General features: G+C 43.5%; 1 protein-coding gene and 1 long non-coding RNA gene across 2 annotated transcripts in view; both read left to right on the top strand.

Annotated features, from left to right (window-relative positions):
- Positions 1–3567: 3567 nt before the first annotated feature.
- Positions 3568–8163, top strand: LOC310633853. The gene is made up of 3 exons (XR_014491101.1): positions 3568–3685; positions 4822–5070; positions 6427–8163. It is a non-coding gene; the product is annotated as an uncharacterized lncRNA (long non-coding RNA).
- A 4397-nt stretch (positions 8164–12560) lies between these two features.
- The window catches only part of LOC310636521 (uncharacterized protein), a 194046-nt gene continuing 193297 nt past the window's right edge, over positions 12561–13309 (top strand). The window contains exon 1 of the mRNA XM_083356445.1: positions 12561–12580. The gene's annotated coding sequence lies outside the window, so the exon portion shown is untranslated. The remainder of the gene's footprint in view (positions 12581–13309) is intronic.

Below are 13309 nucleotides of genomic sequence, written 5' to 3'. Positions count from 1 at the left end.
ACTTGCCAGAGGGATTACACAGAAGAGTTATAAATGTGTGGGGAGTATGTATAATGTTTTGCAGAGTACAAGTAGTCTTAAAGTTTTGGCCAAAATTTGGAATGGATTTCCAGTCATAAATTATTTACAATCCTAACTCAAGGCACCCAGGGATTTTTGTTAATTCTTACTAGCCGTTTGTGGATCCGTGAAGAGAACTGAAGATTCAAAAAGGAGAAAATGGGGGTGGGGGGGAGGGTGCAATTAGGATGCATCAGGTTGCTTATTTAGTGGTAAAGTGTTGATGTTGAATATATGCTGGCTGAGGATAAAGAACACAAGTTTCCTTTTCCTCTTGTCTTTTTTGGAGGGTTTTCTTTTTATCAGAGTTCAGCTCTTTGGAGATTTTTGTCCCACCCTTTTGCTAAAGGAAGCAGTGAATTAAACCTTTTATGGAGGACCAAAATCTGAAAAATAAAGCAGTGCTGACATCTACTGGTGGATAAAGACTATGACAACTCTGGCTTTCATTCAGGACTTGGTAAAATGTGGAAAAAACTACGTAATCGCTTGCTGTGACCTTCAAAGCTTTAAGAATAGACAACTGCTGTGACAAAAAAGAAAATAATCTGGCCTGTAGATAAAGTGAGACTTACAAACTTTACGGAAGGAAAAAAAGAACTTATAAAAAAATACTTTTCAAGAGGAGACATATGATATGTTGCAACTAATTCAAATAATGATTTCAAACCACAAAGAAATCCAAAGTAACTTTGAAAATATAAACCAAGTCATCTCCAGCTCAACTTTACAACAAGAAAAAAGCCCAGGAAAATACAACAGAGAAGGAACAGATAAAACAGATATCTGAACATCAATTCAAGGAGAGAGACTTAAAGATGGAATTCTACAAAACAAAGTATGATTTAATCCAAGTGGGGAAAAAACTTGCAAGAAATATTGGACTTGGAAAAGACAATCTATATTTCAACACCACAAAATAAACCTGAGGATAAGAAAGAAGACTGGATAAAACGGACTGCAGAGATGCCAGGGAAAACAACAGAATTGGAGAGACAAAACATGACAAGAGAAGCAGAGAGAAAAAGAAGGAAAAAGATTTTCAACCAAAATGAGTGGGCAAATGCTTCTAAGAAAGATACCTCACTTGACTTACTTTTTATATCTACAGTAACACCTATAAGAATAGGGAAAGATTTTTTGACCCAGCAGAACATATTAAGAAAGACATTGGGCAAAAGAAAAAGGCTAAAGTGAAAATTAAGAACATAGATGATGGGGCCTACCAGAGAATATTAAAAAAGAAACACTTATTTGAGAATGGTTAAAGAAAACAGGGAAATTTTGGATGTGAATTTGAAGAGACCCTCAAGTAACATAGCACTTTCTTTTTCTTTCGCTTTTTTATTTTATTTTTGGATATGAGTAATATAAAAGAGTTGGAATGGCCTATATAAAGGAAACGTTTTAGATATCTAAAGGTGATTGACTGTTAAGAAAATTATAAATGGATTTAAAAAGTGTTTTGACTAAGAGATAAAAACTAGAGGATTAGTTTCACTAAATGGAATATTTCAAGATTAAATTTCATTTTCAGTTATGGTAAAAAAGAACAAAAGTTTTTTGGAAATAAATATGTGTTAGCTTATAGGAAATAGGGATATTAAGTAGTATACTATTTTTTTATTTTAGTCTTATTCTTTCTCTTTTTAGTTTTACTTACTCCTTAAAGGTAAAAGTGTTGGTTTGGTTTACATGAGAAAAAATATATTTAAATATTTAAATGTAATTAACTCTGAGAAAATCTTAACCAGTAAAAAAGTTTAGAAGATTGTGGGAAAAACAAATGTAAACAAGAACTGTAAACAGGATATATGATGAGACAACCAGAATGACTAGATAGAAAAGGAATATTATATTGATGTGATTATTAACTGTAGAAATATTAGAAAACTTTAATACTTAATTATCTACTAAAACAATAAGAATTGTATTAAGGTTGGTAACACTATGGGGAAAAGAGGATATCAAGTAAAGTTTTGTGGATTATAGATTATAGAATTTGGTTGTTAGTGAATGTTTGTTAAATGTAAACCCAGAAAATGCACTACCGAATATTAAGGTGATTATGTTGAAAAAAATAATAAAGCATACTTAAAAAAATATATTCAGACCCCCTTCACTTTTGTCAATTTTGTTATGCAGCAGCCTGATTCTACAGTTGTTGAAATTCTTTTTTCTCATTAATCTACACTCAGTGTCCTCTAACGACAAAGTGAAAACCGAATTTTAGAAACGTCTGCATATTGTTTAAAAGAAAAAAAACCTGAAATATCACACTGGCAAAAGTATTCAGAGCCTTCACTCGGGGCTTTGTGGAAGCACCTTTGGCATCATCGAGTGATTTTTGGGGTGTGACGCGACAAGCTTTGCGTACCTGGATTGCGGGACGGGATGACTTGACGCTGCTAAGTCATCGGGGTTAGAGTCATGGTTGATCCCCTGGATTGGGGGATTTTGCGCCCTTCTTCCTTGCAAATGCTCTCTCAGTCTTAGTCAGCTTGGATGGCTGCAGCCTAAGGAAAGTGTCAAAAGCGAAGGGGGTCTGAATCTCTTCTGAAGGAACTGTAATGGCTGTTGTGCTCAGAAGCTGGGATCTCCCCGACTCCTATTGGCTACTTCATGGGCCTCCTGGCATCTTCCCACCCCCACCCTGTGGGAGCACCTTGATCCCGACACCTGGTTTCCCCAGAGGCGCCTGGTCGCCTGATGCTTCTCAGGTCTTATGGGGTCTCTTTCCCTTTGCGGATTTAAGGCTCTTTGGGAAGAAGATCCAGTCCTGGAAGGTCAACCGAAACTAGGAAAAAAGGGGCCGTCCTGCCAGGTTTCACGCTGCCGATTCCTCCACTCACCCACCCTCTGCATTTGTGAGCTTTCGGCTCCTTCTGCCCGCAAAGGGGGCTTCCTTGTTCCTGGTCCCTCCCGCGGGGATCTCTTCCCTTCCTAGATCCGGGGAGAGCGGCTGAGCTTGGATCGGTCCCCCCTTTCAGCCAAGAGCTCCGGCACAGCTGGAGGGAGCAAGTTCAGTCCAGGCAGCCCTGACCCAGATCGAGACGCAGCTTTATCCTCATTTATCTATTCTCCAATTTAGAAACCGTCCACGTCACAGAGCGACCGATTTGCCTTGCGGGGAATAGATCGATCCACCTTTTCTGGAAAAGGATCCCGGGGGACGCCTAAAACAGGCACGGCTCCTCTGGCAGCTGCCCGGCCTCACCCAAGCCCTGCAGCAGGAAGAGCAGCCCCGCTTCCAGCCCTCCGGGAGGGACGCTCTTCCCATGGGCAGAGGAAACCTCCGCAAGGGATCCCGTCGGAGGATCAGGGCAGGTTTCGGAGCACGTGATCCAGGCTGGGAGGGGGGAAGGAGAAGAGGCGGCCAAGGGGCGGGGCTTCCAGGTGGAGGCGGAGCCCAGGAGGAGATCAGAAGCCCCGCCCACGCCTCGGTCCTCCCACTCGCTGGATCTCCGCTTCCCCTCCGCGCGTCTCGCTTTGCCCTGGAAGGATCGGCGCCGGATCTCTCGGGAGGGGCTTCTGGATCCCTCTCCGGGCAGGTTTGGCTGCTCTCCTCCCTCCGGCCTTCGGGGCGCCCCTCCCGCCAGGAGAGCTTTTCCCCGCAAGCAGAAAGGTAGCTGGGGATCCGCCTCTTCGTCCTGCAGGGATTTCCTTGGGGAGATTCGGCTCTGGCGTCGCCTGCAAGGAGCGGATCCCTCCCTTCCCTCCAGGGTGGCAAAGGGGGATCCCTCCCCGGGCTGGATCTGCCCCCTCCTCGCCCGGCCGAGCCTCCCCGCGGGGTTCCGGGTGGATCGTGGGAGGAGCTTTGCTGCAGTTGCTTTCGGAGGTCTCTCTCTGGTCCGTCAGAGTAGGAGATCTCTGAGCATGCATATCCCCTAAGTTGCGGCTGAACAAATGGAGTAAACGGAGCTTTAAAAGATTTGCTGAGATTTGTAATGTGATCTCAACACACTGGCCTCATCGAAACGGGGAGGGGAGGGTTTGGGGGAAAGAAAACCAGTTTAAATTACTTGAATTGTGCTCATGTTGTCCTAAACCACAAAAGGGATCCTCTTTCTTTGTGAGGCTAATCTATACTATGCTTATGTTTTTAAAACACAGAGGACACTCTTCCCATGGGCAGGGGAATCCGTGACACAGACGCCCATTGGAATATGTGTCATGGAGGAGGTTTTGTTTTGATGCTAATATTTACTTTGCTTCTGCTTTAAAAAAAATCAGTCGAATTGGTAAACTTTATATTTTTCTTGTTTTGCCCTAAAAAAAAGCTGTGATGTGGCAGCCCCTTCTTGGGGGATGTTTTACAAACCACAAAGAAAGTTTTGGGGCTGTTCTTGTGAGCAGACGATAAGATAAGCTGATGGCTAAAAGGCTGCCTTTCACAATTGTAAATATTTTTGAAAACGCCTACCTGGAATTTTTGTGGCCTTCAAACCTCCAAAATGAAGGAGCGAGGAAAATGTTCTGCCCCATTTTCCTACTCACCACTCTGCATCGGTCCCTGTTGGACTTCATCTTGCTGTTTCTTCCATTTTGGCCCATCAAGATTTTGAATCAGGATTTTATCCCCATTATTTTGTATCAGTAACAAATAATCCTATTTTCTCTTCCCAAATCCAGGTCATTTATATTTTTTTTTATTGAAAAGTTTTACAATACATTTTATTTTCAGCAAAACAAAACAGGTCATTTATAGATTATGTTCAGCATTACTGTCGGCATCTGAGCCTTTTGCATTTCTCTTTGCAGGAGACCAGTGAGGATGTGGCATGAGCTCTACAGAGGAGAAGGGACGTTTTTGGATCGAGACCCACCAACCTTTATCCAGACTCCATTCTAGAGAATTTGGAAATCGTGGCCCCTTTGGAGAAGCAGCTTCCTGCATAATGGGCCAATCGATTAAGGAGAAATCAAACTGGTCAGCAGTGACGGTCATCCCTGGCCTTGAGTCAGAGGGGGAATAAGTCACTCAGAGACTTCTTAGCTGCAACTATAACGGTGAGTAAAGAAATGTTGGTTAACTCTTGGTTTGGAGAATAATCATATATTTTTTAAAGGTTTATTTGAGAAAAGAGCAATGTATAAAAATTGGGTTTTGCTCCCAAGGTACTGGATAAAGGCATAACGTAATTCTGTTAAGGTCTACGTGTTGAATGTTGGTCAGCGAGTTCTGAATCCATCTAGTGACGCTGTCTAGCCAACATTTTTTTACCTTATGAAGAAGTGGTTTGTGGCCTACTTTGTCACATGCCTTACTGAAGTCAAGGCATATTAAGTGTACAGAGTTACGCTGTTCACTATTTCGGTCACTATGTCAAAGAATACAGTACGTTTTGTCTGGTGTGATCTGCTTTTGACAAACCCGTCTTGGCTTCTGTTAACTGCTTTTCTGGTTTCTAGCTGTTCACAGATTCCTTGCTTGATTATTTTTTTCAGGATCTTCCCAAATATTGATGTCAGACCGATTGGTCTATAATTTTCCGTATCCATTTTCCCCCTGTTTGTAGTATTTTATAAAACCTATAAAATGGGTGGCAAAGAAGTGAGGGTCAAGCCATCATCATGTAAAAATCAGAAAAAGAAAAGGGAATAAGAAATGGGTTGCTTACCCCAGGGCAGGGATAGGCCACCTTGGCTCTTTTATGACTCGTGGACTTCAAGTCCCAGAATTCCTGAGCCAGCACGTCTCACCTTGGAAACCTCTCCCTATCCCCTCAGCATGGCTGGCTCAGGAATTCTGGGAGTTGAAGTCCACGAGTCACAAAAGAGCCAAGGTTGCCTACCCCAGGGTTTCCCAGCCCCCAGTCTCTGGGCTGGCACAGGCCACAGAATGCCAGAAACTGGGCCGCACAAACAAGCCAAGCCCTATCTGCGGGATGCAGGAAGCACGCAAAACCATACCCCTTCGGGCTATGGAATAACCTCTCCACAGCACCAGTCCATGGTGCCTCTTCTTTTCCCTATGCAGTGCCTTAATTTTGGGGGATTCCCTCTAAGACCTCCTTATATTATGTCCACAATTCAGTCTGGAATCTCAGCTTCTGAGAGAAGTGTTCATTGTGAGGTATCCTATGACCACTTTGCTCAAGGCCTGCAGTCCTGCATTCATTTTTGTGGTTGTTAAGCTACTTCACAAGTAGACACAATTCCAGATAAGGGTTGTCTAAAGTGGGCAGGAGAGGCCCTGGCACAGGCCGCATTGGACTTGAAGGGGTCCTGGAGAAGCTCAGAGATGCTTTGGGACACGTTGCTTAGCAACACTATGGAACACTGCCTTTCAAGATGAGTAGCCTGTGATTCTCTACTTTTCTCAAAAGGAAATATTATTCTTCATTTCTGTTTTTCCCCCCACAGAAATAAAATATCGTTTCCAAAGATTTATCTGCAAGCTAACCGTCAACAGAAATACAGGATGGAGCCTGGGAAACGCTTGGATCCTCCGTCAGACACAAGCAGCACTCCGGAAAACCACAAAAGAAGCCATGAATGCTCAGAGTGTGGGAAATCCTTTGCTCGCAGGTCCCTCCTTTTGACCCACAGGAAGGTGCATGGGGGAAACGAATCCAGTCAAGGATTGGAGGGTGAGAAATCCTTCTCTGGAACAGACACCAAAGATCTCAGAAGCCACCCCAGCCAAAGTCCCTATCAATGTATAGAATGTGACATATGCTTTGCTCAAAAGTCACAACTTCTTAGACATCAGAAAATCCACACTGCAGAGAAAACTTATCAGTGTCTTGAATGTGGTATTTTTTTCCGTAGAAAAGGCATCCTCAAAATTCACGAGAGAATTCACACAGGGGAGAAACCTTACAAGTGTTGGCAATGTGGGAAGAGCTTTTCTCAGAATGCAAATCTTTGGGTCCATGAGAAGATTCATGCAGGAGTAAACTCTTACAAATGCTTTGAGTGTGGAAAATCTTTCACCCATAGTTCAGGTCTTCGGAGACATGAGAAAACACACAGAGGGGAGAAAAACGAAAAGTGTCTCGAATGTGGGAAATATTTTTCCACAAAATCAAATCTGGTGCAACATCAGAGACTTCACACTGGAGAAAAAACCTATGAATGCCCAGAATGTGAGAGACGATTTATGTTTTCTTGTGAACTTCAGACACACCAGAAATGGCACAAAGGAGAGCTACCCTATAAATGTATGGAATGTGGGAAAAGTTTTATTTCACCAGCCCATCTTCAGATTCATCAGAGAATCCACACAGGGGAGAAGCCATTCAAATGTGGGGAGTGTGGAAAATGCTTTTCCCAAAAACAACACCTTGGAAGCCATCAGAGGTTCCACACGGGAGAGAAGCCGTACAAATGCGTTGAATGTGGAAAATGTTTTGGACATAAGGGAGGCCTTTGGGCACATCATAAAACCCACACGGGGGAGAAGCCACATCAATGCAACGAATGTGGAAGATTTTATAGCACTGCATCATCCCTTAAAAGCCATGTGAAAATTCACACAGAGGAAAAAAACTTCAAATGTTTAGACTGTGGAAAAGCATTTGCTTATTCATCTTCTCTTATAAGCCACAGCCGAATCCATACAGGAGAGAAACCGTACAAATGCTCAGTGTGTGATAAATGTTTTTCAAGGAATGATACTCTTGTGATGCATCAGCGAATCCACACTGGAGAAAAACCATATAAATGTCTGGAGTGTGGGAAATGTTTTCCCCATTCTTCAACACTTCGCATGCACACCAGAAATCACACAGGAGAGCAGCCTTATAAGTGTGCAGAGTGCGAGAAAAAATTTCATTGTAAATCAAAGCTAAAAATGCACCAGAAAGTTCATAGCAGAGATAAATCTCCTCAATTGTGAACATTTTTTTTCAACAGTCACATCTTAACGTTTACCAGGAACATGACACAGTCCCAGCAGGGAAAACCTACATATGATTGATGTGGGAAAAATATTTTTTCTAGTGAAGCAACCTCAAATACTAGGAGACAGTACACACTGAGGCAAAAGGGCGTAAGTGTTGGGAATGTGAGGATGTTTTCCTCAGAAAGTCGCATTATTAACTTGCCAGAGGGATTATACAGAAGAGTTATAAATGTGTGGGGAGTATGTGTAATGTTTTGCAGAGTACAGGTAGTCCTAAAGATTGGAATGGATTTCCAGTCACAAATTGGTTACAGTCCTAACTCAAGGCACCCAGGCATTTTTGTTAATTCTCTTGATCGGTGAGGAGAACTGAAGATTCAGCTGAGGAGAAAAAGGGGGTGGGTGGGGGGAGGGTGGAATTAGGATGCATCCGTTGCTTATTTAATGATATGTAATATGAAAGGAGACTCTCACGAATCTTGAGCAGCTGTGTTCTTTATTGGTTGACATTCACTCATATATGTATGTCTTAAACAATAGCTTTAGCAGTTAAGCATTAACAGTTTACATGCCATCCCGAAATTGGTTGTTTTTCCTTATCTATTGCTTATCCCTTTCAATTAACACAAGGATTAATATATGATCCAGTTTCCTGCATTCCATAAGCTTATCTTTCTAATTTAAGATCTTGTTTCTTGCATGTTATCTCAAGCCCACTCTGTACACATATAATAAATAAAGGATCCCTATACCTATTACTAATTTAACCTAATTTAATTTATTTTTTAACTTTGTATACCATGTTTTAACTGCCCTGTACACCACCCCGAGTCCTTTGGGAGAGGGGCGGTATATAAATCCAATAAAATAAATAAATAAATACTAGGGACGCGGTGGCTCAGTGGGTTAGGACGCTGAGCTTGTCGATCAGAAGATCGGCAGTTTGGCGGGTCAAATCCCGAGTGCCGCATAACAGAGAGAGCGCTTGTTACTCGTCCCAGCTTCTGCCAACCTAGCAGTTTGAAAGCACATAAAAATGCAAGTAGAAAAATAGGGACCACTACGGTGGGAAGGTAACAGAGTTCCGTGCGCCTTTGGTGTCTGGTGTCTGGTCATGCCGGCCACATGACCATGGAGATGTCCTCGGACAAGCGCTGGCTCTATGGCTTTGAAACGGAGATGAGCACCGGCCCCTTGGAAACGACTAGCACGCATGTGCGGGGGAACCTTTACCTATACCTATCACTACACATGCTAACAGCAGCAAGATTAGTCTTTGGACAGAGATAGAAAGATAATGAGACATCCTCAGAAGAAGAGGTAATAAGATTTCATCCTGTGCTGAAATGGATAGGTTGACGTTAGAACTCAAGGATAAGAGTGAAACAGATTATTATGAAATCTGGAACAAATTGTATAATTGGTTGGAAAAAAATATTGGAAAAACTTTCTGATTCAGCAAAACACATTGATCAAGAAAGATACTGGTCAAAGGAAAAATATTAAAAGTGAAAATTAAGAATATAGATGATGGGAACTACCAGAGAAAATATTTTTAAAAAGAAACATTTGTTTGAATATGTGGAGTATGGATTATAGAAACCAATCGTTAATTATTCCTCTTTACAAATGCAAACCTAGCAAACACACTGTTAAGCAACTATTATGTGATTTATGTTTTTAAAAAACAATAAAACACGTGGGGGGGGGTGGAAGGGTCAAAATGGGAGTCCGATTGTGCCACATTCTGTAGTCAAAAGCCCTGCTGCTTTTTAGCTGTGTATGTGATGCCCTTCAAAACAGCCACCATCTTGGTTCTTTTGACTGCATCTTCTCTAGCTGGAGACTTCGGACTTCCAGGGTTGAATTCCAAGGTGTAGATTCTGGATGAAGTTTAGGGAAATTGTCCTGGAGATTTGGATGGATCCCTGCTGTTAAGAGTGGGCCATTGGTGGCTCCCTACAGGTGCCTAACTCACTCGGGGATTCAATGAACCACATCTTACTTAGGACCAGGGCTTTTTTTCTCATTGAACGCTCAGAACGGAGTTCTGGCATCTTTTTTGGATGGAACCTTGTAGGGTAGGCAAGGCGGGTTTGTATGACACGTGTGAGTTCCGGCACCTTTTTCTTTTACAAAAAAAGCACTGCTTAGGACATACATTCTGATGGGTTTGGGTTTTATTATTGTTTTTAATGTATTGTAATTTATTGTTGTATTGCATAGGGCATTATGTTTAATTTTTCTTAATTTTTGTATCTTTGTATTTTAGTATTTATTGCCCTGTTCACCGCCTTGAGTCCTTCGGGAGAAGGGCGGTATACAAATTAAATTATTATTATTATTACTATTATTATTATTATTATTATTATTATTATTATTATTATTAATTATTCAGTGCATTCGGAAAATATTCAGACACACACACACACACACCGCCTTCACTATTGTCAATTTTGTTATGCAGCAGCCTGATTCTTCAGTTGTTGAAATTCTTTTTCCCCCATTAATCTACACTCAGTGCCCCATAATGACAGAGAGAGATGGAAGTTCAGTTAAGGCAGCCCTGACCCAGATCGAGACGCAGCTTTATTCTCATTTATCTATTCTCCAATTTAGAAACCGTCCACGTCACAGAGCGACCGATTTGCCTTGCGGGGAATAGATCGATCCACCTTTTCTGGAAAAGGATCCCGGGGGACGCCTAAAACAGGCACGGCTCCTCTGGCAGCTGCCCGGCCTCACCCAAGCCCTGCAGCAGGAAGAGCAGCCCCGCTTCCAGCCCTCCGGGAGGGACGCTCTTCCCATGGGCAGAGGAAACCTCCGCAAGGGATCCCGTCGGAGGATCAGGGCAGGTTTCGGAGCACGTGATCCAGGCTGGGAGGGGGGAAGGAGAAGAGGCGGTGAAGGGGCGGGGCTTCCAGGTGGAGGCGGAGCCCAGGAGGAGATCAGAAGCCCCGCCCACGCCTCGGTCCTCCCACTCGCTGGATCTCCGCTTCTCTCCGCGCGTCTCGCTTTGCCCTGGAAGGATCAGCGCTGGATCCCTCGAGAGAGGCTTCTGGATCCCGATCCGGGCAGTCCTGGCTGCTCTCCTCCCTCCGGCCTTCGGGGCGCCCCTCCCGCCAGGAGAGCTTTTCCCCGCAAGCAGAAAGGTAGCTGCGGATCCGCCTCTTCGTCCTGCAGGGATTTCCTTTGGGGAGATTCGGCTCTGGCGTCGCCTGCAGGGAGCGGATCCCTCCCTCCCCTCCAGGGGGGCAAAGGGGGATCCCTCCCCGGGCTGGATCTGCGCCGTCTTTGCCCGGCCGAGGCTCCGGGTGGATCCAGGAAGGAGCTTTTGGGAAGCTGCTCCAGAGGACTTCTCTGTGGTCCGTCTCAGCACGAGGTCTCTTGAGTATGCATATCCCGCACGTGCGGCTGAACAAATGGAGTGAGCGGAGCTTTAAGAGATTTCTTGAGATTTGTAATGAGAGCTCAACACAGACTGGCATCGTTGCAACGGGGAGGGGAGGTTTTGTGGGGGGTAAAGAAACCCAGTTTAAATTAGTTAAATTGAGCTCATGCTGTCCTAACTCACAAAAGGGATCCTCTTTCTTTGTGCTCTGTCTAAAAGGCGAAAAATAAAATGCTTTGGGGGTTTTTTTAATCCCCTTTATATCCCGCCCTTCTCCGAAGACTCAGGGCGGCTTACAAGCTTAGCAGTAGCCTTCATTCTATGTATATGCCTGCTTATTAGGGCTTTCACACACACCCCAAACGGCATTATTACAAAGTCAGCTTATTGCCCCCAACAATCTGGGTCCTCATTTTACCTACCTCGGAAGGATGGAAGGCTGAGTCAACCTTGAACCTGGTGGGATGCGAACCTGCACTAATTGCAGGCAGCTGGTGTTACTTAAGCAGGCATTAGCCCACTGCTCCACCAAGGAGGTTTTTGTTAGTTTTAGATTAGTTTTCAGGCTACTTTGAATTTCTAAACTTTACATTTTCCTTGTTTTGCCCAGAAGAGTCTGTGATGTGGCAGCCCCTTTTCGGTGGATATATTCCAAAGGAAGTTTTGAGGCTGCTCTTGTGAGCAGGTAAAAAAAACAAAAAACAAGCTGATGAGCAAAAGGCTGCCTTTCCTAATTGTACATATTTTTGAAACACTTGTCTGGAAAGGGCAACCCTTTTCACACATGCTCTGCCCCATCTGATCTCCATCGTCTTCCTTTGAGTTTTACTACCCACAACTCTGCCTCGATCCCTGTTGGACTTGATTTTGCTAGTTGCTTCCATTTTAGCTCATCGAGATCTTCTTGAATCACGATTCTGTCTCCATTATTTTGTATCCTCAACAAATAATTCCATATTCTCCTCCCGCTTTCAGGTCATTTACAGATTACGTTCCGCATCTCAGCCTTTTTCATTTCTCTTTGCAGGAAACCAGTGAGGATGTGGCCGTGAGCTCCACAGAGGATTATGGGGGCGTTCTTGGATCGGGACCCACCAACCTTTGGCCAGGAATCCATTCTAGAGAATTAGGAAATCGTGGCCCATTTGGAGAAGCAGCTTCCTGCACAAAGGGCCAATCGATTAAGGAGAAATCAAACTGGACAGCAGTGAGGGTCATCCCTGGCCTTGACTCAGAGCGGGAACAAGTGACCTAGAGACCTCTTAGCTGCAGCTTTAAAGGTGAGTTGACAAATCTTGGTTAGATCTTGGTTTGAAGAATAAACATATAGATTTTAAATATTGATTTGACAAAACAAAATGCAATGAATTTGGAATTTTGGTCCCAGGGTGGTGGGTGAAGGCATAATTTAGTTCCATTACGGACTATACGTTGATCGCATTTGGTCAGCCAGTTACGAATCCATCTGGTGGTGATGCTGTGTGTCTCACATTTTACTAATTCTGTCACTTAGTCCAAGAATGTAATAGGTTTTTTCGCCCATGATCTATTTTTGACAAAGCCATGTTGGCTTCTAGTAATAGCTTTGTTTCTAGACATTCGCAGATCCATTGTTTATCTTTTCTAGGATCATAATAATTTAATTTAATTTAATTTAATAACATTTATATACCGCCCTTCTCCCTGAGGACTCAGGGCGGTTCACAGGGCAGAATAAAATAACCAATACAAACATTAAAAACAGATTAAACAATTGCCCTAGTTAAAAACAATATAATACAACGCTAAAAACCCCCAGAACAATTAAAAAACAAAAAATAAAACAACCCCAACACTCCCCCTCAGGCTAGGCCGGCTTGTACAAACAAAAATGTCTTGAGATCGCGGCGAAAGGAGCGAAGATCGGGCGCCATCCGGAGCTCTACCGGTAGCTGATTCCACAGCTCCGGAGCGCCCACAGAGAAGGATCTCCCCCTGGGGGCCACCAATCGACACTCTCTGATCGGTGG

This window comes from Vipera ursinii (genome assembly GCF_947247035.1).
Source record: "Vipera ursinii genome assembly, chromosome: 2".
NCBI classification, from domain to species: Eukaryota; Metazoa; Chordata; class Lepidosauria; order Squamata; family Viperidae; genus Vipera; species Vipera ursinii.
The sequence above is the reverse complement of the archived record's forward strand: the minus strand, read 5'-3'. Positions and strand labels throughout refer to the sequence as shown.